We start from the raw sequence: 24986 nt of genomic DNA on the forward strand, positions 1-24986 counted from the left end.
GTTTTGTGGTCTTTATACCAGTTCTAGTCTGGTCCTTTCAGCTGAATTTGAGTTCACATTTGTAGTATGTTTTAAGTGGGCCTCTAAGGTATATCTTCCAGCTTATTTTCATCCAAAAAGTGTCCTGCTTGTGTGCCTCAGGACAGCTCTGCAACATAAGGCAAAGCACAGTAAGTGCAGTTGGGAGGTTTACGTGCATGACAGATAATACATGTTATTTTCATATATATATATATTTGGGCTAGTTAAGAATTTTCACTGAAATAATACACTTTTTCAATATATGTTGTTATGCACTGAAAGCCTTCCACAATAGGTATTGTTTTCTAAAGGAGCAGTGAAATCAAACCAGAAATACTGACTTACAGAAGCATGTGAATTTTACGAATGAATGCAGTCAAGTCATCGTGTCCCCAGTGATGTGAGGAAAACCATTTCAGAAATGTTGCATTAAAAATTACTCATGCTGCCAATATGGAGATAGTCTGGTTTAATTTCTTTAGCAGGTTTGAGATGACACTAGCTGCTCACATGTTGAGAGAATAACGGAATAACTTTTTTGCCTTACTCTGGTGGTGAGGGAATAATCTTTTTCTGATTCACTGGAAACAGGACAAGAAATAATGGCCTTAAGCTTCACTAGAGACTAAGACTAGAGAGTTAGACCTTTATTTGCAAATATGGAATAAATACTTTTAAAGAGGCTTGAAAACTCTGGAGCTTTAAAGGACAGGTAACAAAACGGGGCCAAGTAGGGCATGCTTGGGAGAGCTAGATGGATTGAACAATTGTTTCAGGAAAACCCTCTAGATATAATCAATGATGAGCAATAAAACATTAGTCTGTCATCTGTGAACAGTGATCCATGCTTTTAATTCTTGATGTGCAGTGTGAGAACAGGGTGTGACTAAAATCTTAAAATACAGTCAGGGTTCAGTGTAGTAAACTAAGAAGCTGATTCTTTTTTCTACATCTGAAAAAAAGATGACAGATTCCAAACTATTGGAAAGTGATGTTGATTTAAAGCAAACCTAAATCAAGGTCTGAATTTTCCAGTGTGCTAATTGTCCTTACAGACATCTTTAGCAGCCATACACATACAAGTATCTTGTTGACTTTGGGGCTTAGTGCATACATCCTAAATCCTAAGGAATGCAGAAGTTGCATGATGTAATATTAAGTGAATTTCTGTTTATGCTTTTGAATTAAAAAACAACCAATCAGAAAAACCCAAGCAAACCCAAAGCTGAAATAAAATTTGAAAGCATCATAGGTAAAGGCAGTTAACTGTCTTTCAAATATCTGGTGTCTTTTAAAATGTATTCCAGAAGCTGATTAAAAAGCTCCCCTCTGTGGCTTTGTCTTGGTGACTCACTTCATTTGACTGTTGATCACACTTCTAATTTTTTTGATGCTGAGCTGGTCTCAGTTAGAATGAGCTAAACCAATTTGCAGATCAGGATTTGAAAACACTGAAGCACAATATGCCACTTTCTGCACTCTTGAGTTCTCCTACTCCTCATCCCTTCCTTACGCACTAAGAGAAAGCGATCTGTCTAGATTTAATTTATTTTGCACAACACAAACTAAGCTTGTTAAGTTCAAGGCAATTAAAATGAAATGTTTGAGCATATGTCAGCTTCTCAGAAACTTGTATTGTGTAATCCAGCACTTCACTCTTCTGACAAGCTGAAGGAATGTTTCCAGTAGAGGAATCAGTCAGAAGTGAATCATCATCTGTGGGGAGAGGGACGCGGGGGGGGGTGGAGCATCAAAATCTTGTCCTCTAGGAATTAGACTTAACTTACTTTTGGGTGAACTCAGGCTACCTCTAGAAAGGTTATGACCTAGAATAGCCAGTGACATTGCAAAACAGTGTTCAAGTTCTTTGTTGTAGTTATCCTCTTTGTATTTGGCTGACAGGCGAAAATCAGCAGCTGAGGAAGTAACTTCCTCTGAACCTTTGATCCCACATTCTGCTGCTGCTGTAACAGTAGCCTTAGGAAGAGTAACTGTCAGGCTTCTCTTTCTTAAATGTATCTTTAGTGTTGCATCATGTTCTGAAGGAAATAGTCCAACTTTACTTGTACCATTATATTATCTCTTGTTAAAGGAAAAGATGTTGAACATGTTCCGTATTCTCCTCTTTACTTTGTGAGCATGTTTTCTGTAGAAACCACTGATAGAAAAGCTATTGCACTTTGTGGAAGCCTCTGAACATATCAGCTGTCCTTTGTAGTAGAAGCCTACTAGGTGAAACTATTTATTGCATATATGAGCTTGTCATTTTGCTTCTGAAGTAGGATTTGATAATTCGATTACAGTAATCCTATTCTGGGCACATAAATTGCAGAAAATATAAGACTGAGATCGACATCATTTATATGTAGAATGGATAGTACATAGTTTAGTCAAACACTGATTTTATTTATTTATTTTGATTTTTAATTAGAATCTTGATGTGACTTTCAGCAAGAGAATTCCTGAGCCACATTTTTGTATCTCTGCAAGAAGCAGATAAGGAAAACATTGGCTTTGCAAGCTCTTGAAGCAGGTGCTCTATGTCTCTAAATTCTGTGAAAGCTTCATGCTCATAATAAAATCTTTTTAAAAAAACCTTAGTGTAGAGAATTCAACCAAAAAGTATCTTCAAGTTCTTACTTCGGTTTTGTTTATTTGTTTATTCCTTCTCATCCCATTCAGGGACACATTTGGCTTAAAATCCATTATGCTTAAGTTGCAAAACCAGAGAGTATTATTTTGCTTTTGTTGTTAGAACTGCTTAGGTACAGATTTTTGAGCTTTTCTATAGTTGTGCAAGATAGAATTAACTGGTTCATGAGATCAGTTACGTTCTAGCCAGTGGAGCTTTATGACAGTAGCCAAATAGGGAGGCCGTTTACATGACATACAAACTTCTCTGACCCAAACTATGGCTGCTGTCTAATACTGGACTGTTGCTTGGCAGCTTTATTTCTTCTGAGCAGTGTTTTGTTAGTATTTTGCCTGCTTGGACAATTTGCTGTGCAAAACATGATCTCACATACCTGTGCAGGCAGGTGTGTTGTTTTTTTTTTTTTCCTCTAGCAAATTGCACCTTTTTCATTTTGCTTTCCAGTGTATATATACATCTTGGTGTTCTATTCATGGCCATACAAAGCTTTAAATAGAACTTGGCATTTGTGTCTCTCATGAATCATACATTCATCAGCATCTGTGATATATTATTAATCTTTAATCTGAAGATTCAAGTTGTCACTGAAAACACACGTCGTAGCTGGTTTTAATATTACCAAGACAGGAAAAATCCCAGCAAAATCATCATGACACTTGTTTCTGAGTGGCTTAGACGAAAATTGCATTGTTCTGATTATACTTATGAAAGCTTATTTACTGGGACACAGGTGGAAAATTATTTAAGGAGGGAGATGGGGTACACAGTTGCTTGTTTTAACATTATTCTGCCTGTGAGAACTACCAGTGAAAAATAAATTCAAAGAATCACTTTATTGTTCCAGAATGCAAATGCTAGAGAATGGTAATGCTTGTATAGGGGATAAAATAGAGAAGATGTAGAACCCAGTCATGTAGTCACTGTAATTGGACTACTGGAGGGACAATTTTAAGTTTCTTAAATGGATGCTTTTGTAAAATAATAACTTTCAGAGGTAAAACTGGAAACATTTTAAAATAAACTTTGCAAGAAGTTAGAGAGACATGAAAGGACTTAAACAAAAAGCAAAGTTTGAAGCTTTTGGTCTTTTCTGCTATCTGTGCTGTTCTTGGTACACACCATTGGTGTCTGCTGATCCCATTCCAGGACTTTAGGTTCTGATTTACAGTGCCTACCTACTGTTAAGATTAGAGTCTGATTTAAGGACTGGTAACATTAAAGATCAGTATGTTTGTCACCATTATTTATTTGAGGTGTGTGCTTGTGTGGGACCTGTTGTGCTTATGTAGAGGAGCTATTGGGAGATTTCCAGGCGTGTGTGCGGTGGGGCAATCTTGTTGCTGTGGGAAAGATGCTACCTTCAGCTACATTCAGATAGATGGGGGCTGGAAAAATGTTCCCAGCCAAAGTAAGAAAAGTAGCTGCTGTAAATGGAAATGTCTGTTCAGAGAGCTACAAGGAGATAGGACAACTGGACCATCAAATAGGTTTGTTACAGTGCTTGGCTGTGGTATGCAGAAATCGTTCCTTTGGCTGCTGAGTAGGAAGTGTTTGAAACCTCCCTATTAAAGGTAATGGAGAATTTTCTTCTCCCCCCTCTTCAGTTGATGCTTCCTGAACAAGAAAAGACTTTGTGTTGCTGTGCACAAATACGTTGTTTGAACAAATGGAGCTGTTGCTTTCTCATTCTGTAACTCAGGCCTTGATTAATTACATGCAGTTTTAAAAATGCAATTTAGATGAAGCTGCAGTATTGAAGCAGAATGACTTTGAAAATTGAACAATTATTGGTAAAGAGATACTTGCTTTGTGATTGACTGATGTACTTTATTTGCTGGGTGTTGTGGTCACTGGATACTGGCCTGCATCAGAATACAGTGCCTGTGTTGGCAAATTTATTCTCAAGTCTAGCACTGATTCAGTCTTAACTTGTTTTGCACTAACTTTGGATTTTAGACTGAGTAGGAGTTGGTTGACATTGAATCTTTATACTTGTTTATTATTTAAAGGAAAAGGTAGTATTTTATAATAGCCTCTTTGAAGAAAAACGATCAGTTCATCTCTAATGTGTGGCACTAAAACGTTCAGATAACACCCAAAATTTTGACCCTCACAGTCCCTCTGTTCAGATACTTCAGTTTGGTTCTGATGTGCGATTACTGGCGCGTCTTCTCTGCAGCCACTTCTGATGTTTTGGCTTTTTTTTCTTACACAACAACAAAAGAGAAAGTGTTAAGAACAGGTGACTTGCTTCAAATGTGACAGCAGCCATGGATTAGGGCAGTTTTAGAACTCCTAACAGACAAAGCTGGTAGTCTCATCATTAAATGTGATGTAGCTACAGCTTTCTTAATAATTTGTGCAGTCTTCCTGAGACCTCTTCCTTACTGCAGACTTCCCTTAAATGATGCAAATCTGTTGGATACAAACTGGTTCTAAATGTCTAATCTCTTGAATACTGTTAATTTTTGCTATGTTTCAGCTATTGAGCTCTTGCTGTTACAGCTGTTGCGATATTTTGTTCCTAAAAGATTATTGAGACACAATGCTTGTGCATGTGTTATTAGGTCCTGTTCAGACCCATTAAACCCCAGTGTTTTGGGCTTTTTCTTAACCCATATAACATTTGTAGACTCATGTATTAGTTACTTTCTTTCGAGTCCTCTTTTGTGAGTTACTTTAATGTTTTCCAGTGTATATTAAAAAAACCCCAACTCTTAAAAAGGCAAAAAAGCAGACTGTATCCAATGTTAGGTATTTGGTATTTGTGTGTGTTTGTGTACTTGCATTCAGAACCATTGAAATTGTGTGCATGTGTGTACACTGTCCTCTGTTCCATCAAAATAATGTGAAATAGTTAAAAGTGGTATGAATCATAATGACAGACTTGGTGCCTCGGTATCCAAGATACGTTAACATGCTGATAAGTTACTTGTTTTCCTGCTGTGAGAACTGGTTGCTGTATTTGATTCTTTAGCTGAATACAAACTAAATTAAATCTGCAGTGACCTTTATTGTGCTCTAGCTAATGACCCAGTTAACCTCTGGTTAATTTTCTGTCTCTTGGTGTCCTGGGAACAGGGACATGTTTACTTCAGTTGCCACAAACCTTTAGAAATGTGCCACTGGCATTTATTATTCTAGAGCTGTGTGTTTTAATAGAAATTAGCTAATGGGCCATGGGGGTCTGCAGAAGTTGTAGAATGCCAATGAGGAGTTTTCTTTCATTTTTCTTTCACCCTGATTTACATGACTGAGCTTTTAGCTTTTCTTGGTTTTGTTTTAGTTTCTTGAGTATTGATCTGTCTCCTGTGGAGGAAACAAACTATTTGCTTAACGTGCAGGAGGGATTATTGTTGGCAGCTTCCCAGAGAGTCCCCTCTTCTACATGCTTTAAATTAAACTGGAACCAGCACAGACATTGCTAGGGAAGTTTGCAACTAATGCACTGTTATTGTTGCATGGCTGTGTTATGCAAATAAATCTGAATATAACCATAAAATTAACAATAATGAAGATTTTTTCGAAGAGCAGATCTGAATACCACTTTTCTGATGCAAATAGGACTCTCGCAACTGGGTGGGCTAATCTATGAAGTATGCATCCGCCTGCAGGAAATGAAGTTAACACTGATACAACAGGCATCAGAACAAGGCAGAATGATTATCCACACCCATTTGTAGTAACAGTCCATATTGTCCGTGTCACACATCTCTTAATTAATGCACAGTCAAAACCAAAGCTGAATCTTTCCTCATGTGTAGGGAAATGTAGCACTTACAGGTTGAGGCCTTGAGAAACAGCTGTTCTAGAGGCAGTCCTTTCTGCTTTGTCTGTTCCTTGAATATTTTAACACAGATTTCCTTTGGAGATTAAATCCTTCTTTTTTTGTTTTGCCCATGGCAGCAACATGAGCAGGTAGAAGCAGCTTCCTGAGTGCTGAGCCTCACTCTCTAGTATAGCTGTTCTGCAAAGGCAAATGGAAACACTGCTGCAGCAGTCCCGAGTCCTGTGTTGGCCATGGGAACAGATGGGTTTGGAGGGGGAGTGGGAAAGCTTGGGCTGTTTTGCTGAGCTATAGGACACTTGTTCAGACTTGTAAGTTTTATTTTGGGACTTTTTGTGACCTGAGCATCACTGCTTGATGATCATATGCTAAAAATGTGCAACACTGAAAGCAACAGGAGGATTTTCCATAAAGAGTTTCTTGGGAACTTGCTCTGTTCAGCCTGGTGGCTTAGATCACCACACAAAATAAGCAGTCTCTGTGCTCTGTGTGTGCCTTGGGTATGTTCTGTGATTTTGCTAGAGACCAGCTACCTCCATCAGCTGGGGAGAACTGGCATTCTCTCTTAACTGTCCTTGTTTCCTTGTTACCTGAAAAAAAAACAACAAACATCAAACATGGAAAAAAAACCCCAAGACAGGGTTGTACAATCTTTATCACTTGTTCTGAAACCATTGCCATCCAAATGGGACTTGGCATGTATTCTACCTGGTAGTTAAACGAATTTTTTATGTCTTCTAAGAGCTTATTTGTAAAGGATCCACCACATCATATCCTACTGGGCACCACAACCTTCTTCTTCTTTATGGGGGGGGGGGGGGGCAGAAATTATGTGACTGTAGAATTAACACTGGAGGTGTGAATTGTTAGGTTGTTACAATGTGGTTTTGTACCTGAACTTGAAATGATGAGTGTGTCGTATATGCTCCTGGGGTGATTTTATAAAGTAATTATTTTGTTTTGCTTGTGGCAGAGGAAGATGCAAAATCTCAACCTCTGTGTAGTTGTTTGGTTTATTTTTTCTTGAGAATTAAGTCTTAACGAAAGGAACTTTAAGTTGCAGGATATTAAAGCCCTCCCTCTTTACCAGCTGGAACATCTTAAAAATGAAAACTTTCCTGTCAGTCATCAGAGAGTACAGGGAATTCTATGTACAAAGGGAGCTACAGTGCCCCACAGCTTAGTCCCTGGTCTTTTCTGTTTATGAGCTTATTCTGTCAGGGTCTGTTAGTTTTGGTATTGTTAGTGGTTTAACAGGATTTCAGAGTTGTTGGTGGTCTCCATGGGTCCTTTCCCTATTTCATCTCTGAGTATTCCTACTGCTAGAGGAAAAAAGCAACTGTGACTGAGAAGATTGGAATTACACACAGTGTAATTCCCTTATTCATAAATTTATAAGGGAATTGCTTCTCTTGGTTAGCAGTTGAGAGGAACCACATTACAAGCTTTGGTAAGAGAGGGAATATACTTTTCAGGTATTTCAAAAATTAACCTCAATGATATATCTTGTCTTGTTTAAAAATAAATCAGTGAGATAAGTTATTGCTGTGTACATGTATGTGATGTTTCTATTAATTTGTATAAATCTGCAGTCAGAACTATTGAGTCAGTCTAAGGAGAAGAACTTGTTAGAGTAAGGGCCTAACCTGAGTTCCTTCAAACCCAGGTAAGAAAAATATGCTAAGTGTATTAGACTATGCTCTGGGTAACCTTCTCATGTGGATGTGTTCTGGTGAGGTTTTGTGATTAAAATGAGTTTTGCTCTCTTGTTGAGGGAGCAATGTGACATCGTGTATTCAACTACTATCACAAGTGGGTTTTGAGTACCTTACAATGCAATGAATTGTGACCAACTTTTGAGAATGAAGGTATGGAAGCATAAAAAAGACGAAGGAAAAAACTGAAACACTTCTGAAATTTGATTTCAGAAAGAAATTTCAGAAATGCTGTTCCCTGACTTCTATTGCACCTCTAATTGCAGAAATAGAAATATTGTGATTTGAATAATCACGAGAGATTTCATATGATACATGATGAATATCTTAATAATCTCTCTGAATTGCTTTTGCTTATAGAAAAGAAATCAACGTTCCTAATGGTTCTTTAGTTCAAATACTTCACTGAACTGTTCTGGGCTTCTACTTTGATGCAGTGTGGTTCCTGCAGTGTGGAACTTAAGGAGAATTTACCTACTACCTCTGTTTCAAAGGACTGAAAATACTTTGCGTGAGTGTTCTGTAGTATAGGTGTGGTAGCAAATCTCCCATAATTGTGCTTGAAAATCATTCTTTTTAAAATGTAAACCCTGTAATGGAAAACAGTGGGGTTTTTTTTGGACTAAACTTTTACTTAAAGGCAATTCACTAAAAATAGAATAAGGTTTTGATCTTACAAACATGACAATAAATCTTAGTGGCATTAATGGATGCATATGTTTAGCCTGATGGATAGAATTACCAAAACCTTCTTCCCAGGAGTTAAAATGTAAATTGCCATATAGCTGTAGGGGTAAGCAATACAGGATGTTAGTGCTGGTAGTTTATGGATACTGATTCAATTACTATTCCCAAGATTTAGGTAAATATTTAGTGTACTGAAATCTGTCCTGTTATGGGTGTCTTTTGTGTTTAAAGAGTATATATAAAAAAAACTCCGGAGGAAGAAAGACAAAACAAACCCAGAACAAATCACCCCCCCCCCCCCAGCTTTGAATTGCCATCTGCTTTTTTTCCTCTTTTCTCTTCTTCATGCTTCCTAATTATTGTGAATGGTCCATTTGCCAAGAAGTTTTCAACACAGAATTCCAGTAATTCTGTCAAATCTCTTTTCTTCAAGGCAGAATTTAACAAGACTATGTACCTTCTCCAGGTAGAGCAGACGTTCAAGTTAACACAGTGATTAAGGAAACTTTTCTTAAACTACAGTGTTTTCCTAAACCACAGCAATGCTATAGAAATCCCTTACTCCGAATGTTTTATAGGAAGAATAAAGCATGGCTGTGTCAAATTTTGTCAAATTAGTTTTCATACTTTCAGCCCTTGAGTACATACAGGATCACTTCAATTTTTTTCATCCAACTGGTTTGAGGGCTGCAAATGTCAATTTTCCGTAACACCTGATTGTGAGTGGAACTTGGCAAATTAAAAAGAAGGTGTAAGGAAAAATTATTCTTGGTTTGGAAGGTGAGGGGGAGTGGTAGATGCTATGTCCAAGAGTTTAATACCGAATTTCATCTCTTATAGCATATTCTATTCTTTCCCTGATACTAATTTGGAGTCAAGTGACTTCAGTACAGTTTTACTAGGATGCTTCAATATAGAGAGAAAGGCGTTCAGTCTTAGCTGTTTAGACCATTTCTCTTTAAAGATGTCTTTTTTACCATTCAGGCAAGAAGTTGGCATTTTGGCAGGTTTACTTTATTGTATTTGTTGCCCCTTCCTATGTGTGTTTGAGTGGGGTCTTCTGGAGTTCTGCTTATTTCACATTTATTAAAACTCATGTGAGGTAAAGAAGACAAGAAAATGCTACTTATTTATCCTTTTCAATTCAAATTGAGTCTCGATTCATCTGATAAGGGTGAGTGGGCTATATAGGAGCTGCACTGAAAGGCCTCTGATTGGACACTGTGCAGTTCTGAAGGGACCCCTGCTAGATCCAGGAGGTGCACAGCTCCCTTGCTGTTGTGCAGTGCTGTGGCTGCTTTTGTCCTCAGATGCTTCATTTCAGATGCAGCTGGGGAGATTTCTGACCAGCATAGGAAAGGAGAAACTGTTGTAGAATAACTGTGAGGTTTGGGAAGCCTTTGCTTTTAACTCTGTTGCCACTCCATCAGGATGCATGACTGAGCTACAGTGAATGTATGTGTGTGTTCCTGGCATTTAACTGAGGCACTTTAGTGGAGGCAATAGCCCTGTCAGTCCTTCAGCATTGCTTTGGCTGTAGTTACTTGTCCAAGGGATCCATATATTTCATTGTGATGATATCTGTGTTATGGAAAATAGGAATTCATTATTTCAAATTTACTGTGAAATGTTATAAAATGTGAGCACAAAGCCTACAAGCAATTAAAATGCAAATGCTGGTCATTCACTTGCACGTTGAACTTCAAGTTTCAACTCTACCTTCATCATTCTGCATCTTTTTCTGATACGGGCTGCAAATAGAACTCAAAGATATTTCTAGATTTTTATTAAAACATGAAATCAAAAATATTTTTAGACTGTGGCAATAGGAACTTCACCAGTGCTCACTTCAGATACCACCTTGCCATGCCTAAGGTATTAGATACACACTGATAAGAGAGAGGAGAGCTCCATATTCAATATAAATGTAAAAAAGCTTTAGATGCTGCTATCTGTTTCTTTGCATGAATAACTACAGCAGCTTGCAAATACCTGGGATTTGGCAAAGAGACCAAAATTGCAAATCCTTTGCAGTAGTATTGCAGTCAGATTAAGTTCCTGTGAAATCTTTCCTCAGTCATTAATTTCACACTCAAGGGATAGAATCGTGGACAATTTATACCATATAAATCTTCTTTTAATAACAGCTTCCTTAAGCTTTAAAATGTTTTTTAGGAATTTTTGCTTTTTGATAAGGAAATAGTGTATAACACCTTCAAAGTAAATATTGCAGGCTGTGAGATGTTTTGTTTTACAATTGGAGCATCCATGACAATTTAGAGAATGCTGGGAGTGTGTGGCCCAAAGCATATTATTCTAACAGTTCAAATTCTATTTACTGTGGCAGTTAAGAGCAGAAATAACTGCTTAAGTAGCTTATTAACATCTGCTTTATCTTTATTTGGAAAATAAAACTTGATTTTGCAACATTTTATATGCAACAGGAAAAAAATGTAAAATGAATAAAATGGCTTGTGAAAACTGTAACTGATTTATTTTTTAATCTGTATTATTTTAATGTAATTGTCATAGGGGCTTTCTGCATCCTTTTATTTGAAGAGCAGGTTTTCAGGGGTAGGATGGGACACCTGCCCCTGAACCCAGAAAGCTAGGGGAAATATATATTTATTTTTAATTTGTCTGGTCTGAACAGTTAATGTTAGGAAGTTATGAGATACCTAAGAATGAGGAAGTCATAATAAGACTTTCAGCCAATATACTTGCTGGGGAGAACTTGGTTATGTGGTATTTGGTTTTGGTTGGTTAGTCTTTTAATATCAGCTTCCAATCTCCCCAGTATATAATGCAGATATGTGGTATTCATTGCATATGTATTGCTGGGTAGATTATGTTGGAATAAAATACCTTAAGTGTATAATGATTGTCTTACTGCTTTCTCTTCAGGCATTCGTGTTCAGGAATACGGAATCCCAGATACATTCATGGTAAATTTAGAGATATGCTTCAGCTATTTCTCTCCTAGTATAGGCTCCACCTACATATATTTGGTTGTTAAAAAAAAAAGATGAAACAGAAGTGACAGCATTGAATACAACTTGTTATGAAAGTAGAAAAATTGTCCAAGTTGTTTTGTATTTTACATGTTGCTAGGCAAATGCCTTGTGGAGGGTGTGATTGAATTAGGTTATTAGTCATAAATGGTATGCCATAGATGGGTTGTGTTGGTTTTTATTTATTCATTCATTATTTTGTTTCCTGTGGCTCTTAAAACTCTTTTTTAAAGTTAGCATTGTGGATGCACACTGTAAGTATGATGGTGCTGCAGCTTAAAATGTCTAAAATACAAATATGCTTTTAAGATAACTCTAAGTCTGTTAGTATAAATGGACCAAGGAACAATATTTTTATACAGAGATGAATGCCTATTTAATCTATATATTCTGCAGATGACATTACTTTCTTTGTATTTCAAAATGCATGAGACATGTTGATTACTTGTTTTGAAATTGCCAAGTTACCATAGAAGTGACTGCATTTGTGACAATTCATTATTCATATGGGAGTCTGTGTGACCACACAGTTCAGGTGTTGTGTTTGGTTGAACCACAGCTAGGAAGTTGTTAGCATACTGTTTAGTATATTGCTGCCACTGTGGCCCCGAACTAAGAAGCAAGGATGTTTTAAGTCTAATATATCTTTTTTCTCTTGTTTCGTCTGACCAGTCTGTGGCAGTTTGGGTTCTCTTTTTGCTTGTGCTATACTCTGGCTACACAGAATTAGAGATTTTCATCTTTTGTAAGAAGCTATGGTGTGCTGGTTTCTATCTTCAACCAAATTCTTAAGAGGAACAGGATTTATTTCTTAGTAAAAGCCTGAAGCTATTTCCATCTGTAAATTTGTGATGCCACCTTGTAGTAAAGGAAGCTGCAGTGACATGTCTGTGCCAGAACTGTTCTTTTTTTAATGCTGCTACTTCATGTTTCTCAAGTCCTTGCCTAATGTGTGTCATATATGATGAATTAGAGTCTGAATGAACTATGCTTCAGATTTAAGGTGCGTTTAATTAACTGAATAGAAATGTAGGAGAGTGGAGAAGCTTTTTTCCTGCAACATCGGATCTCTTCAGAATTCCTTTGAAGCATTCTTGTAAGGTTATAGACATTCTTTGAAAATCAATGACAATAATTCTGTTTGGAAATAAGGTGTACTAGATTCTGTGTTGTGTAGCTTTACATGCACAATACTTAATGCTCGTTGTGTTGTGCTGTGCATACCAACAAGAACAAAAAAAGCCTTCCTGAGATATTTGTCGTAAATTGAACGAGTACTTGTTGGGGCTGCTTCTCTGTTGCAGGGTAATTTAGGCTAGAAGGGGCCTGTGGAGGTCATTTAGTTGAATTCCTTCCAAGCAGGAGATGACTTCAGAATTAAATTGTAATTTATTGCTCCTGTCTCTTGCTTCAATATGGACTGTCTCCTTCCAAGTGAGGTGCAGCTGAGGTAATATTATGTCTGACCTATTAATTCCATCCAGTCAGGCTCTGTTATGAAGATGGGCATCCCTGATGTCTCCAATACCTCTGCTAACGCAGAATGCAAGAGGGGTACCTGACTGCAATGGAAAGATGCGTTTGTTACATGCAGGTTGGAGATGTTAGGGAAAACGTAGAGTACTTATAACTGCTTGTACAATGCTCTTCTCCACATGACAAGTCTAAAATATGGTTCAAATATTATCCACTCACCAAACCATGTGCCAGAGAGAATGAAGAGACAGTGTGGCTTATGTGGAGATCTGTGCTGTTACAGCTGATTTGTTTTTAATGAGATTCTGTTGCCCCTCTAGCAGAGGTGGCCTGTGCAGTAGCCTAACATAGGACAAAGTTTCTGGAAACTGTTACCCAACCTGAAAACAAGAGGAAGCTGAAGTAAATGCAGTACAGGATGCAAAACAGGGGTGTTGTAAGCCCTTTGGTTTGTTGTGGCTGGATGGTAGGTATTGTTGAGGGTACCCAAATGAGTCATCCTGCCCTCTATAACTGGAGGCAAGATGCATAAGGGGGTTTTGGCTGTCCACAGAGTAATTTGAAAATTTTCCCAGATCAACCTTTTTTTTTCTGCAAAGGATTTTCCACAATGAAAATATCATCTTCCATAATATGTGTTTATATCAAAATCAATATGCAAAGCATGTGATTAAAAGACAAGCACAGCTGGCATTTGAACATCAGTTTTAATTGAGGCTGTTCCTACATTCTGTACACTTCAAGGAAATTAATGGCAGTGTTGCAGTCCTTCAAGAAAAAATTAATTATCCTTGCTGATTCCCAGTTCCCATGCTTGCTTCCTCAACCCTGCTTTCTGATAGCCCAGCAGGCTTGGGGAGCCACTGTGTATTTATACAGAATATTTCCTTGCTTTGAGGGGAGTGTGTGAGCATTTAAAAATTTACCAGCTGTTTCAGGTCACTTACAGCTGAAGCAGCTCTTTCGTTTTGAATGATTTATTTAGTTGGCCTCTCATTGAGTTGTCAGCAGTTTGCAGAGACTGTAACCATGTGAAGAAAAGATCCTAATTTGTCAGCTGGAGAGAAGGGGAGTTGTTTGTAGTCTGAGAGAAAAAGGAATTAGTTCATTTTGTGGGCCTGACATGTTGGCTATCCCCAGATGCAAGACTGAAAGAAAGGTGGCTGTCAGCCATGCATCTGTGATTAGAGATTGAAAGGAAAAGAAGGGGGGGAGTGTGTGAGGTTAAAGGAAGGTAGCTGAGATTGGAATAGGATATTTCTTTGGAAAGACGTGAGAGAATGTACATGTGTGCACATTTTATGCCTCAGAGGGAAACCGAGAGGGAGTTGTCAGAACTGTGAGCAGATATGAACAAGATGAGCTATCCTCTGGCTTGAGAATGAGATAGTATATGATGTTAAAAAGAAATAACCACAGAATGTTGAATAAGATAGGACTGTGAAGTAGACACCTCCTGACTCATCTGCAGCAGCAGTTGATGGCGGTAGCTAGTTTGTCAGATGTATGATACAGTTGCTTTCAAAGAAAAATAAGTCAAAATGAGTTTGACAATAATGCTGAAGCTCTCAAAATCCAAGTTGTGTATTCTGTGAATGTTTATACATGCAGACAATTACTGATAGAGGCAAATGGTGTGGAGTATCTAGAATGGGTGCAAATCTAATCTGTCAGATACCCGCTGTGTGTGTAGATTGGGGTTTGGGTGTGTTTTGTTTTTTTTTTTTTTTAAGTAGATAGACCTGCCATAGTAACAATTTAATAACAGGAGTTTCAGGGATTTATTTTTTTTTCCTTTAGATGTGTTTAACTTTGTCTTTCAGTGCTCATAGCACATTCATCTCTACTAATAGCTGTTTCCTAAGGGTATTGACAATGTCATATGCAGTATTTAAAATGATTTGCATTGTATGCGTAGCTCTGTTTGTAGCCTACTTAGTTAATGAATCTCTATTAAGACACATAGTGTTAAATTTGGCTTTAAATTTGGCTTATGATTTTTGACAACTTAAATACTCAAGTCACTAAAAGTCTAGCAAGATTGTTCTGCATTAGATGTGCAAGAGCTATTCGTGATTGCTTTGCTTGAGTAACCATTCTGTTCGTCTCTCCTACGTATTGTGTTCTGGTCTCTTGAAATACCTGCCTTTTGTTCTTCTTTTTCAGCCTATTTAATGTTTTCTCTGCACAGCTCTGCCCAGTGGGTACACTGTCTGCTTGCAAAATGCAAGTTTCAAAACTGAAAGGGACCCTTTAGGGCAGAATTAATTGGCTTGTAAGAGAAAGATTTATAGCAAATATTATATTCCTTGCAGTTATATGCTAATTACAGTGGTAACATATATAGTTGCACTCCATCAGAGTGACTGAAAGCCTAGAATAATGTTTTCCTTTGCCTGTAAGTAGCATGTGGGAGACACCACCAGTCACTATCAGAGACTTGTACATTATGTAGTCCTCAGAGTTCCTGTCTTCTTGGCTGCATAAGAACTGGATGGTCTTTCATTCCCAAGTTGTTCTCATTGTTTCTGTACAAGGTCATACTTTCTTGCATGATTATAGGTGTTAGTACAGGAGATAGAACAAAAATTATAACACTTGTGAATGATGGCACATGTCACAGTATACAGAAAGGACCTCAAAGGGGAAATAAACTACTGCAGAAAGATAAATTGAAAACATTAATAAGTAAATATTGTTTAATCTCTGAGAATATTATAAATTTTAGGGGGTGGAGGGTATGTGTTAAGGAAATGTGCCTGTCCTCAGATATAAGTAGGGTTTGTTGCATCTGAAACTATTTTTTTAGTAGCCTGACTAAACCGAGTTTCTTGAATTAGCCAGAATACAATGAGTGCATGTAACTTCAGTGTTGCAATGACACATAAAAGTGCCTAGTCCTGCATGGAAGTTTCAGTCATGTTTAATGTAGATTCCAGCTCAAAATATTTTCAATAGAAGATCAATCTAGAAAAAAAATACATACTCTTAACAACTGAAAAACACTGTGTCTAAAGGAAAGTATTTTTGCAATCCAAATACAGCAGGAGTGTCAAGGATCACCTATACATAGGCCTGATGTAAGCCTTTCTCAGTAGAATGCAGTGAAGAATTTTGTTTTCAGCAGGACTTTTTTGTATAAATAAAAAGGGATCAGGGTTTCATTTTAATAAATATTAACCAAGTTCAGGCTGCTTAGAGTGATGGAGAGTATAATGTTCTGTGTATGTAGATAATTGTGCTTACTTTAAGTCTCTAGTGGAGTTACGGAGTGCATGTTCTAAAATGTGCCCAGAGACATCTCTAGCTCTTGGGACTAAATTCTGCAGTGCTGTGGTGGTAAAGCATACCTGCTCTGGGGAAGTAATGACTTTGTTCAGGGAGTGTTGGCTCTCTGTTTAACTCTAGTGTGTGTTGAACTGCTGTATTCCTGTAATGGAGTTGTTCTGTTCTAATTAGATGGTCTATTTTCCCTTTTCCCTCTTAACGTCCTACAAATCTTTTCTTTGTTGATTAGAACCTTATGTATTTGCTCCTGTCTTCCTTTTCCAGTTTCATTCCTCTCAGCTCTCCTGTTTCAAGGAGCAAAGACCAACAGCGATGTTCGTTACTTTTTCTGTTCTCAGGACCCTGTGACAGGTTGTGTGCTCAGTAGCTATTCTTTCCTAACTAGATTCACAGCTGCAATTTGTTTCTACTTGATATACTTGCACTGATTCTGTTTTCAAGAACGTGCTTAACCAGCCCCCCTTTGCTTCATAGATGTGGAGGGGGAAAGAGGGTACAGCAGCAAGGGTTTCAAAGTCTTGACTTACTGCATCTGTTCTTGAAATTTGCAGCAGTACTTGACAGGTTAGGAAGGGAAAAGAAACTTCTTTATTCCTTTCCATCCTCCTTTAAAAGGTTCTTTAAAGAGATCAGTTGATGAAGTTGTTTTCCAGGTGATGGTTGTCTTGCAATTCACATACTGTATATATAAATAGGCATATTTCAGGAAATGGTTTGAAGCTTGTTATATACAATATAGGTCTGACTGTCTTCTACTGGTATAACTGTTCAGGTTTCAAGGAAGTGACTTGTGAGCTTACACCAGGATAAATGAATGGGAATTTTATTCTGAAATCTAGAAACTAAAAGTACCTGAAGTTTCTCTTCTCTTTTCTGCTGCTAGTGTATGTGAAACCCAACAAGGAATGTTTGTTTTTTTTTTCCCTAAGCCAAGGATTGATGCCCCTTTTGCAGTGTATTTACTGTACAGTGTTGAGCCTTGGGAAGGTTATGAAGGCAGGATTCTAGCTTCTCCATTATTTTTGTCCATCTAGTAGAATAATTTTAGGAGGAAGGAGGTATTGGCTGTAAACAGATATATTTTTGGAGACCTGTGGCTGGGTGGGTCACGTAAGTGGCTTCAGGTAAAAGCTTAAACTGAATGGTTTTCTCTTGGCAAACTTCTGTCAGTCTGTATATGTATTAATTGTTTAGTGCAAGCACATCTGGGGATTGGGTGTAGTACTTCTTGGTCTAGTTACAGTTCAAGGAAGTTCAGGTGAAGCTGAAACCAGAGCTGAAGAATGAGATGTAGCAGGGGGCCCTTGATGAATGGAAGGAAAGGGGGTGCATTTGGCTGTGACAGGCAAATGGAGTTAGTTAATTTAATGGCGTATAAAAAGAGTTGTTTGGTAGTAGCCTTTGAGACTGCAAGATGTAAATTTCATAATGTAAAGGTGTAGTATTGTTGTTCTAATCTCATACTAAATTACACAGCAGATGGAATGGAGCAATCTCATCTTTTTAAAATTGAATACCTCAATTGCTGAAATGCTAGACATGTACACAGCACTAATGAGAAATACTTGAAAACAAAACCTGGCTTTGCAAACACAACATCATGATTCAATAGATGTGATTAAATTCTGTCACATCGCACACTTCCAAACTACCTTTGTAAACGACCCCCTCATCACTAATGTGAATTTGTGAATTTCCTCTGATGTGTCTGGCATGATGGAGAAGTGGAGTCATGTAGAGATGCATCTAACTACCATTCTGCAAAGAAGAAAATGTTAAAAACATCAGAAGGTAATCACTAAACCTGGTATTCAGTAATTGCAATAGTCTAGATAGAGGCAGCCATTTATAGCTGCAGCGAGCAACCGTTCTCTTCAAACCATATGGCAAATAAGAATACATTATGGTAACAGTAGGAAATAACAATGTGTGCATATATAGATGTTATCAGTTCTTCAGGTGTATCACAGGTCTAATTGTAGAATGAATTATGAATGCAATAATTGTAACTTAACCATTCTTGTAGTTGTGTGTTCATTGTGTTTCTGTGGATATATCCTGGCTTGTAAAGAATTAAAAAGTGCCTCTTCTCTCTTCCTTGAGTTTTTTTCTTATATGTATGTAATATTGCTGTGACTTGTTATTGTATGACCATTCTCTGATAAAATCCTAATGCAAAGACACAACTACATAAAGTAGTAAGTGAAAACTGCAGAGATTTAATTGCATGATCAGTAGGTACAATGGTTCAGAATTGAACTGCAAATCTGAAAATACTTTTCATTTGTGGCCATGTGAATGACAACTATTTATCACATCTCTGTTATCTCCATGCAAACTAAGCACGCAAGATGTGATGGAAAGTATGCATTTGATTACTTCTTTAAGCCAAATATCCTGTAAAAGATAGTTTGTAACCTCAGAATTATCAGCCAGCTGCTGGTAGGTGTTTGTTTACCTGCCAGAGAATCCCTAATGATAGAAATAAACAATAAAAGAAGAAAAAGATCAAGTGTTCTACCAGAAAAACAAAATTTGAGCTCCTTAGTCCTACATCCATTTCTCTGGTGAGAAGATAAAATCAAAACGTATCCAACTTATAAAAGTTTGTAGCATATTTCCTCTTGATCATAAATGTGATTTGCATAAACAACTTCTAGTGTGCCGTATAGAATCTATCTTTAGAATTAGTATGCCATACAAAGCAGTTCTGGGACAATCAACTACAGCAGTTCAATTACTGGCTGATGAATTTTTCATATTTTCTCAAATCTTAGCCATATATATGGACTTTCTCAAATATCATAGGTAAGTTTAGCAGTGGGTATGCAGAATGGTATACAGGTTTATGTGAATTAAAGAAAGCTGCCTTGTAGAAAGAAAAGCAAAATAAAAAACCCCAAACAAAAACAAATTTAAGCTTGCTAAGAAGTACCATAGAATTCCATTCCCTTAGGAAGGAAAAGTGACTACTGATGGTTTACCTGAAAGGCTTTTATCATCTTCCTTGTTTTCAGAATTATGTAGGGCTTGGCTGTGGAAATGTTGGCCATTCTGCAGATTTCAGTGGTGGTTCAGTAAAGCTTGGGGTTTCTCTCTTTGGTTTTCACAGAGCCTTCAGCTGCACCAAGTTTAACTTTCAGCAGTGTTGTAAAAAGCTGAAGGACAGTAAATGTTTCTCAGTGCTAGATGAGTCCTGACTTTCCAATGTTGTATACGTTGTTAACAAAAATATGTATCTATAGGTACTCTTACACTTCCTTCTGCATTTTTTCCCATGCTTAGCAGAAAAGGTTTCATCTCTTAATACTTTCAGGGACTGTTTTTCACTCTGTCAACTTGGGGATGGGAGCTGGGATCTTTGTCTTTGCTTGCCTACATGTCTACTGAGCTGTTTCAGCATACTCCCTTCCTGAGTGGTGACTCAGCTGTGAGTTCTTTAGGGCTGTTGGGTGTACAAGATAACTAAACAGTAGCTGATGGAAAGAAGCCTTGTGAACGAGGGGGCATTCCTTATGTATTATGTTTGGACTCCATTTTTTGGTGTATGAGGAGTTCAGAGTAAATTTTTTTCCCTTTTAATAGCTGGAGCATAAGAACTCTTGCTTGTTATAGAATCATAGAACTTTTGCCTTCACCTGGACCACAAAACACACCACAGGAATCCAAGAACATACTGTCTCTCTGAAATATTTCATTCCTAATGCTTGGTATTGATAAACTGAAGCTCTCCAGTGTTGAGGTACTGTGCTGCTTATGACAAAAATTGGTGGTATAATCCTCAGCTACAACGGCATTCCATACAGGCAAAGCTGCAGTGTGCGCTTAAAACTTACAATTAAGGTATAATTACTGCAAGCACCTTTCTCAGTGTTTAATCAGTGTCTAACTTCAGCACATTTAACTCTGGTTCATATTTGTCAGTATTCTGAAGAAATGTGTTTGGCCAGTGTTTCCTAAACTTTGTGGCCCATTAACCTGCAGTTCCTGTTTCTTGATGTACTTGTCATAGACATCAGTGGGTCAAGGCCGGATCTACCTCTCTTTAAATGGCTTTTGTCATGATTGTTAATAAGAATAGGTATGCGGCAGATGTGGAGTATAGAGCATGAGAAGGTACAGCCATCAGTGACCCCTGACCAGAAAGCTGTTTTCTTGAAGGCTGACAGTGTTTTGTACCCTTTAACATACTCTTGTTGGTTTGCTTAGCTCTATTGTTTAAGCAATTAATGTCATTGTTTTGCTTGTAATTATCATTGCAAAGGAAGTTTCCTCTTCTTAGATAACTCTTGTTACGTAATTCAGATGGTGTTTATGGTATGAACCTATTAGGCAAAAGACTTGTTGCGGTTTATACTTAATGAAACTATCCATGTGTATAAACTGCTTATCAGTGTGTGTGAAGGGTTCAAAGTTCAGTTCACCAGTAATCATTTCAGGTAACCTCTTGCCTGATTTAATCATGACCACCAAAAATGGTGCATACTTGTCTTTTGTAAAGCTTCACAGAGAAAGCAAAGCACATGGTGAACTTAAAACCTTACTGAAGCTTCCAGGTTCATTCTGGAAGGGATTTAGGCATTCTACCACTCGTGCAGAATCTGAGAAATCACTACAGTGGTCCTTTCAGATATTGATAAATCCATTGGTGAGGGATAACTGTGAAAGAGTGCTCTGCTTTAGCATTTTAGCCAAGCTATCAGAAATAAATAGCTGTAAATATCAAGAGGTTAACACTGTTGAAGAACCCTTATTTATAAGGGTGAGAAGAGCATGCACAACTCAGTAACTTTATAGTTTATAAATGATTAAGGGAATTATAGTAAAATGTGTGTGGAAGTCTAACAGTGAGGAAACAAAAATGACACACTAAGAGTTAACAGTGGTATCTAAGGACTTAGGTTTTGAAAGCAGACTGCATGATCAACTTTACAAAGAGTATTCTTGTAGTAAAAGTTGCGTTAGGTAAATTGGATATCCAGGCTAGAATTATGTTTTTTCCTCTAATTAAATTTGGTTCCTAAATTAGCAGTCCTGAATTACATCCTGGAGAAACCCACCTTTATTCCATTTATTATATACTGAATGCAGTATCATTGCTTGGACATATAAAGAAGAGGGCTAATGTACTATAGTCAATACATCCTCACACATCTTAATATTAAATTCCTAAAGTTGTTTTGTCCAAATTATCCTCCTTTTTGGCAGGAAGAGTTCATTATCTGTAATAGATGATACCAGTAACAATAATAGTCATTTTATCTTTTCTCTTTCATATAAGGGGGGGGGGGGGGGAATTTCTTGTCAGTAACTATGTAAATGATAAAAATGTTAGTTACCCTAATTACAGATAATACACGGGCATTCGGTGTCTTCTATTCTTTACCTTTTAAAAAGAACTCAAGTCTATGCTGTATGTTATAATCTCTTGGGTTTTTAACAAGTGTGGTAAATCACGTGTTGTTCTTTGTGCTGTTTTGACTAGTTGACTTCTGAGAAAATAAGGAGAAATAAACTTGTTCATAAGGAATATAATAGGCTTCACATCAAATAGCATCATTATCTGATAGTAACAGTTATTTGTTCATTTTGCAGCTGCTACAGCTCTGGTTATTCTAAATAAACTTTAAACTTGAAAAAGTCTTTCAGCAGGATGATATTTATATAGGAATCACAGGAAAATCCTAGTTGGAAGGAACCTCGGGACATCATCTTGGCAAGCCGCCTGCTCAAGCAGGACCAGCTATGAGATCAGACCAGCTTGTTTGGGGTTTCTCCAGTCAGGTCTTGAAAATCTCCAGGAATGTAGATGTGTGTATGGTGTTTCCATTTTTAGGTGCAGGCGCACACACATATAAATGTACACACAATGTATAAATAAGTAAATGTTTTCATACTTGTATGTATGCATTTTAATAGACCTGTGCAGAAGGATTGTTAGTAGGAATGTAGACCTGAAATGTCATCACCTATACTATTTGTTGTCTTGCTGAGCTAAGGCTTGCCTAAGTAACTGAAGGCCCAAATTACTGCTGTGTTTGAGCATGCTTTCTAATACTTGCTGAACTGTTTGGTAAGTCTTAAGCTTTCTGTCTCTTAGAAAGCAAACTAGTTCTATTACTAATATTGCTTCTACATTTGTGTTAGAAACTGGTGGTGGTTCTGCGTCATCAGGAACTTAAATTTTTGATACTTTTGACATGCTGTGGGTATGGAGTCAAAGTTTTTATTTCATAGTGATTTTCTGTGTATTATTTAGACACAACATACACCTTCAGTGCACCTTTGTCTTTTCCTAGAAGGAATTGAGCAGAAATTTTATGAAGTCATGAAAAACAGGATAAAAAGTTACCTTTGGGAAACAACACAGACAAGAAGCTTGGATGAAAATGGAAAATGTTTACACCTGTAGTTACCCCCACTTAAGATGGGAGCACATCCTGTTCATGAACAAGGGTATCTGCAATACTGGTAGCTGATACCTATGAGATGTAATACGGTCAAAGTTTGAGCAACATCTTTTGAGCAGCTGCTATGTCTTAAGGCTGCATGCTCTCAGTGCAGCTATGGATGTTATTACACAGCTTGCAGAATACTTGAAATAAATGTGGTGTTGGTGATGCCACAACCTGAAATTGAAACGTCTTAGCTACAAGTGGAGACTGAACTCTGAATTTACTCGGCTTGTAGAAGAGATATTCAAGAAGCATAGTAAACAAATCTAAACACTCTAATACACATTCTCAATTTGTCATCTTTTTCTCTCTTTTTGCTTCATTAAGTGGAAATGGGAATAGTATTAATAATTAAATAATGAGCAACATAATGCTAAACAAAAATAAGCCCCAAAAAATCATAGTAAGTGCCAAAGTAATCTTCTCATAGGTAGTGTTTACCCTTGAATATATCATGCAAATTTTCCCCCCTTTTATGCAACTATTCTGCTAAATACTTGCAGATCCCATATATCAGGTTCTACATTTTTAATGGACTGGCTTGGGAAAGATTTCTTACGAATGCTTTCCCAGTCAAACTGTAAAAAGATTGGTGTAATAGCACCTTGATAACAGATTATTTGTCCCTAGCAGAAGTCAGTTAGATTTGCTAATTGCAGGTATGCTGTATTGTTAGAGCTTTTATATTGATAACTTTGGCTGTCTTTGCACTGTTTATGTAAATGTGGAACAGCAACTATGGAGAAAGGAGTTCAGCATAGCTGTTCTTGTGCCAAAAATTCAATGAAACCTGGCCACCTCCTTTTAAAGATGGTGTGTTCTTAACTGCAGTTTGTAAGTAATAGTATTTGATCTGAGATGGAAGAAACTTGACAGATGAGTACCCATGAAAGAAGTATTAAATAATCTTCTAGTGAAATTTATTTTGGAATCTTACAGTAACTATCTTTCAGGTTAGGAAAGTAGCATACTTAAAATGCTTGTGCTGCAATGCATAGCTTCTGCACACCTGAGGGAGTGCAAAGTGAAATGTTCAAAGGTTTGCCTCAAAGTCAATAGGGACAGATCAGAGTGGAAGAATACTATTTTCTGGTTATATGGGATCATCGTGAAAGAGGTGCACAACAGGTTTGAATAGGACAGTTAATGTGTTTAACTTCAGCTAATTGTACAAGTAACTTGTTGTTATGGTAACCAAATTTCTGAAGTTTTAATGTCTAAAATCCCCTATAGCAACAGTCTGGCTGTGATGCCTTGGAAAGAAGGTAATGGCAGACCTTGTGTTTTCTCCCCTGCTGCATGCCTGAAGACACCTACTAAAAGGGTGATAGGAAAGGAATGACAAGAAATATTTTGCATTTGGCCGAAGTGCTGGAATACCCCCTACTCCAGCACTAATATTTCAAATGCATTTGACCTATTGCATTTAAATATTTACAGTAATATGGCTTTGATGTAGTAGTTTCTCTAGTATGTTATTAGATGCATTGTTATTCTGCTTTCTTATCACAAAGTTTATGAATTGATACTGGTTTTGATCATTTTAATGTATGACAGTCTTGAGTTCTGATCACAGTCTGTGCTGTGTCTTCTGTAACTTTTAAGTACAGCTTAAAACCTTAGATGGAAAATTTCACTTTAATACAAAAGCGCCTTTTTAAACATCTTCAAAGATGTAGGAAAAGCAGCTCTCTAAAGACTCATGAAACAAGAGGAGGCTTAGAACTTAATTTCATTAACGCTCTTTGAATGTTAATAGTTGCCATCTTGAGATCCCACCTTATTCTATGATAATAAAGAATATTGCTGGAGAATAAAGATCACAGGAAGCCTCAGTTTTATTATGAACTGTTTAATTTTTTAAGCTGTTAACTCTTTAATTTCTGTATCTTA

At 37.3% G+C, this 24986-nt stretch overlaps 1 protein-coding gene across 5 annotated transcripts in view; it reads left to right on the forward strand.

The window, feature by feature from the left end:
* The window catches only part of SULF2 (sulfatase 2), a 144311-nt gene that overhangs the window by 12956 nt on the left and 106369 nt on the right, over nucleotides 1-24986 (forward strand). The window lies entirely within an intron of this gene.

Source organism: Neopsephotus bourkii, unplaced genomic scaffold (genome assembly GCF_033783945.1).
Source record: "Neopsephotus bourkii isolate Nb327-2 ecotype Australia unplaced genomic scaffold, CSIRO-AGI_Nbou_v1 NB_1663, whole genome shotgun sequence".
In the NCBI taxonomy this organism is placed as follows: Eukaryota; Metazoa; Chordata; class Aves; order Psittaciformes; family Psittacidae; genus Neopsephotus; species Neopsephotus bourkii.